Here is a 6,000-nt window from a genome sequence, read left to right as displayed (position 1 = left end):
AAGGGTCTCTGCAAAGTAATACATCTCACAGAATAATTTCTCTGCTTTTCCACTTGCTTGACTTTTTCTCAATTGACAAAGACTTGAGTCCTTGACCAAACTTGAGTCAGCTCCTTTGAGTTTTCACTTTAACTATGTCCCAACCTTGCCTGCTTAGTCCAGTTTTGGCAGAAGTCTTGCTGGGTCAGTTTAGATTAAATTTTTTATCCTTGATATCTTATCACCATGGCTTGTCTTCAGCAAGAATCCCGTTGAGTTGGTCTAGTAAGAATCCCCTAGCCTTGATCTTTCCTCTTAGTAATTTTCCATCCATTGACCCCCAACCCTGCTCCTTGGCTGTTGTTGGGATGCACCACACAGGCCTGCAAGCCTTGTAATTGCCCAGCCTCCAGACTGAAGAAACAGCTCAGAGACAGTGACAGAGACATCAACAGTTTATTGGATAGGGGATCTTACAGGTTTGAAACAAAAGGTCCTGGAGTGATATCCCACCATCTATGGCAGATGGGAGGCAAGACATGACAGCAATCTTTGCTCCTGTGGGAGAAGGAGGCTACCATTTATAGGGGCAATTGATGTCAGGTTGACTCATCAGTTACCAGGGAAACAAGAGGTTGGGGCAGGGGGCAAGCATGTAGGCAGTTACTGATTAATAAGCCCTATAATTAAGAGCATTGGCTAGTCATGTGAGTGAAGCAGGGACTGGTCGAGAAGAGCATGTACAGAGAGCAAGAGAACAGCCATCTTGAGTGGCCTTACCATACAGCGATCAACCTCCACTTGTCCTCGGTATTTTCGGAGTTCAGCACTCTCTCTCTCCCCCACTGCCAGACCTCCCTTGAAGTAGTCCCTCTTGAATAAAGTCTCCTTTACCATCTTTAACAAGTGTCATGAATAATTTTTTCTTTAACACAATAGGGGTAAGAGGCTCAAGAGGGTTGTAAAACATGTTTAGGTTAAAGCCTTTGAACCTTTTTATATGATTCTAGTACAGTGCTTCTCAATCTTTCTTGTGCATATAAATCACCTGGTAGGTCTGGCGTGGACAAAAGATTCTAGACTTCTGACAAGTTCCAGGGTAATGCTGATGTTCCATGCACTCCACTCTGATTAGCAAGAGTCCAGCACCTCTTTTGGAATGCAAAATCAACAGTATCACAGAGCCTCCATGGAAACTTCAATTTTAATGTCTTGTCACACGAGTGTCCCCTGTATTGTTCATCACAATTTGCTATTTTTCTATTCACTTGTTTCTTTTATTGTCTCCTCCCCTGGAATGTAAGCTCCACAAGGACAGGAAACACACCCACATATCACTCATCATTTTATTCCTAACACCCAGAGGAAACAGCAACAAAATTGGAAGCCGGAGCACAGGAGAACAAGTGACACGTGACTCAGCAGAGCAGAGGAGCTGAAGCCTAAGGCAGCAACACAGAAAGCTGAGAAGAAATCCAACGCGTCCTGCAGAATTCCCCAGAGGCCCAGGAATTGGCAGAGCAAATAACTCTGGAAGTGGGGGTGGACACAGGAAGGTCAGCTGAAAAGCTGTAAGAAGCATTTGGACCAGATCCCTCCTGACTCCATTAAGGAAGGGACTGAAACTACCTTGCAGAAGATTGGTGATTATCTTCTCTTTTGTTCATTTGGTCTTTTGGGTTTGTGCCCCTCCTCCTTTATTTTAAAATACATTGACTCTTATTTGAGAGGACACGGAAGGAAGATGAATCCTCCCCGTGTGCAGCTGCCTCCTTTTTCATTCTTTAGGTCTCAGCTTAAATAACACCCCCTTGGAGAGCGTTTCCATAGAATATCTAAAATAGGTTCTGTCTAGAATAGGTTCCCCCTGACTTTTTTTTCTCGCTAGCTGAGTCCTTTTCTGTTGTAACTGGTTCATTGAACACAGGGAACTCATAGGTTGACATAAAAAGAAACATTATTTTAGACGTTTACTGTCCCTTTAAATATGGGGTGTGTGTGTGTGTGTGTGTGTGTGTCCCCCTCACCTTCCTCTATATAGGAGTTAGCTTTGGGGCACTCCCCATGACATTTTTAGTTGCTCAAAGGAACTGGAAAATCCTACAGTAACTTTAATTCATGAGCACAATTTCAATTTGATACTGCCCAGTCTCAGAAAAAAGTTTTTAACCTGATTTACCTGTAAGTCTTCTCCCTTCCCTCCAGCTGAGACCTGCTAAGCTCTGACCACTTGCAATAGAAGAACAAGGAGTGATCCTCCTGCTCTCTTTCCCAGACTAGCATTTCTCCTCATCCCCTAGCTTGCTAACTGAGATTTCTGGATCTGCCAGTGCAAAGGCAGGGGGTAGGAAGAGAAGTAATAAGGATGGAAAGTTCTCTCTTGCCTGGTGCTGCTGTGAGATGTCCTCATTCTCTCTGGGTGAGGTGGTTGTTTAGAACTTTATCTTCCCCTGATGGTTCTCCATTCATTAAAGCCTTTAGCACCTGGCTCAAGTTATCCTCTCCACCTCAGGCCTGCCACCATCCTGTAATGCATGTCAAACCTGTCAGTATTTTGGCTTTGGGGCTTTATAACTTGCTTAATAAGACTTCCCTAGCCCTGAAGTTGTAAAAGTATTTCTATATATTTTCTAATGTGTTTTATTTTTTTTACATTTAGATACTTAATACCATTTAAATTTTGTTTTTGTACATTTGTCCCTTGGCATCCATGGGGGATTGGCTCCAGGATCCCCCCCAGATACCAAAATTTGTAGATGCCCAAGTCCCTTATATACAATGGTGTAGCGTAGTCAGCCCTCTGTGTCCGCACCCTGCGCACCTGCATATTCAACCAACTTTGGATTGAAAACATTTGGGGAAAAAAATTCTGGAAAGTTTGAAAAAGTAAGAATTGAATTTGACATGCACTGGCAACTATCTGCATAGCATTTATATTGTATTAGGAATTATAAGTAATCTAGAGATGATTTAAGGTATATGGGAGGATATACATAGGGTATATGCAAATACTATGCCATATTATATAAAGGACTTGAGCATCTGCAGATTTGGGTATCTGCAGGGTCCTGGAAAAAATCCCCTGTGGATCCTAAGGGACAACTATATTCAGTTCTAATTTATACCTGTGTATTAGTTTGCTAGGTCTACCATAACGAAGTACCACAGACCGAGTGTCTTAACAGAACAGTATTTTCTCACACCTCTGGAGGCTAGAAGTTTGGGATCAAGATGTCAGCAGGGTTGTTTTTTTTTTTAACCCTTTCTCTTTGGCTTGTAGATGGCCATCTTCACCCTGTCTTCACATGGGTTTCCCTCTATAAATGATCTGTGTCTAAATGCCCTCTTTTATAAAGATCCCAGTCTTTATTGGATTAGTACATGTGCTAATGATCTCTTTGTAACCTAACTACCACTTCAAAGCACTTATCTCCAAATACAGCCACATTCTGAGGGACAGGGGATTAGGACTCTAACTTATGAATTTGGGCAGGTCTGGGGGTGAGGCAGGGGGACACAATTCAGTCCTAACTTGGATCTGTTTTCAGATGCTCTATTTGTCCATTTCTGTGTTATCACAGGTACAAATTTATAGAGTACTTAGAAAACAATCTACTACTTAGAAGTTAACTTTTCTTAATAGTTTAGTTGTTACATCCTTCGTAAAACTTTCCTCAATCTCTTCTTTCTCCTACTAGAAAAAAAAAAATCTCTCATTGTATTTGATTTGAACCTCTATTATAACAATGTTCCCTTTATAAAGAGGTGTGTCAGCTTCTAGCTTCAAACTAGATTGCAAGCTCCCAGAGGTCAAATAATTAAATTTAAAATTATTAATTATTCATATTTGACATTATTAACAGCAGATTGTTAATGACTTACTATGCTGTAAACACTGTGTTGCGAGTTTTGCTTGCACCATCTCATAAGTACCCTGAAGTAGGAATAAGGCTCAAAGAAGTAAAATTACTTGCCTGAGGGAACATAGAATGTAAATGACCAATTGACAATTTCAACAGAGTTCTATTTCACTCCAAATCCCAAACTCTTAACCACTGCACAGTATTGCCTTCCTGGCTATTTTGTAACCTCCTCCATCTCCAAGCAGAATGCCTGGTGCACAGTAGGTCCTAATATATATGCTTATAAAATGAACTAAGCTGAAAAGCACACCAATCAATGTTTATGTTGTCATCCTTTCGTTTAAAGTCCTGTGACTAGTGAGCTATTTTAGGTCTGTATTACTGTGGTTAAAGTAACAGATATGTGGCTAGGGTCCTCTTTATCTCCATGACACATGGAGCCTGTACTTCCAAATAATGACAGTCACCTTTTCCTGTCTGTGCACTCCTGGTCTTTAACATAACTCTTGGCTCAAACCAAGCTCCATTACAGCTGTTTATTTAATGCTACCATTTCTCAGCACATCAATGCCATAAAAAGTTCTCATTTGAAGATAAAAAATAAAACAACTTTTGTGAAAGAGATTAGCACATAGTCAACCAACAATAATTCTCCATTATCACTGGAGAATTTATACACTGGTTTACCTATGAGTGGTATACTATATAACAATGTATATGATGTGGTGTGTATCTTAGCTTGGGCTGCCATAACAAAATACCACAGACTGGGTAGTTTAAACAACAGAAATTAAGTTACTCACACATCTGCAGGCTGGGAAATCCAAGATCAAGGTGACAGCAAATCTGGTTTCTGGTAAGAACTCTTCCTGTCTTGTAAACAGCTACCTTCTCACTATGTCCTCACATGGTCTTTCCTCCGTGGGTGCACACAAAGACGGAAAGACATTGAGAGCGCTCTGGTGTCTCTTCTTAAAAGGACACTAATCCTGTTGGATTTGGGCCCCACCTTTTTGACCTTGTCAAAACGTATTTACTTACTTAGAGACCACATCTTGAGGTTAGGCCTTCAACATATGAATTTTGTGGAGACACAGACATTCAGTCTATAACAATGGGTCAAGTTGCCTCAGGATGGAAACAGGCCCTGGAAGATCTTAACACATTGTTGAGCTCAGGAAGTATGACCAGAACAATGCCTGTTTCTACCTAAACTGTTTCATCTTCCTACATGTAAGGACCCACATCCTGAACCATACTAACCTACTCAGAGTTTATTTATAATTCTTGAGTTTCCTGGATGAAAGTTCTCTGTATTACTTAATGGTGTAAAAAATTTAATCAAAATGAATAAAGTCTCCATTACTCTCCATCTTCAGCATTAAAATATTGATATAATTCTCATCCTCATTCACAGTTGTTTTATTAAAAAAAAATTTTTTTTGAGTTATTTCCTTGAATTATCCCAAACAATTGAGACAGGCTGGGACCTGGGAGCCTCTGCTGCGGGGCTTTCACCTGGACAAAGCTCTCCTCAAGTAACAGAAGATCAATACAAAGAAACTCTAAGGGACTAAAAATAGCTGTATGCATGCACAGTTGGGGGAAATTATGGACAACAAGATACAAAAAGACCAAAAGCCCCCCAAAAACAGGGTTTTGGGAGCAAAAGCAGGGTACTGCAATGCACCCTGCACACAGCACCACCAAGGGGGTGGGCAGACCATGTAAGCCACCCTTCCAGCCCGACCCATGGACCCACCCCTACACTCACCCCATATAAGGGACCAACTCACATCCTCTCAGGGAGCAAGAAAGGGCACCTGTTACTTGTTTTCGCTCCCTCGTGCTTTTCCTGTCTGTGCACTCCCGGTCTTTAACATAACTCTTGGCTTGAATTTCTTAAAGCCTTGCTTGAATTTCTTGTCTGGCCTCTTACCAATTTCTATTGATTAAGGAAGCCAAGAACCCTGGTCAGTAACATACTTTGTGGCGACCATGAAGGGACATTGTCCCCTTCCTGGGAGAGGACCTGGGCACCTCCAGGGTCATCGCATGTAGCTTCCCTGTGGGTGATAAGTGGCCGCCTGAACCTCTTGTTTCAGCGTCACCATGTTTGGTAGTTCTGCCTTTCTGGCCCCTGGGGGCCTCAGTACCC

Source organism: Mesoplodon mirus, assembly GCF_964341445.2.
Source record: "Mesoplodon mirus genome assembly, chromosome: 6".
In the NCBI taxonomy this organism is placed as follows: domain Eukaryota; kingdom Metazoa; phylum Chordata; class Mammalia; order Artiodactyla; family Ziphiidae; genus Mesoplodon; species Mesoplodon mirus.
Note: the sequence above shows the minus strand (reverse complement) of the source record.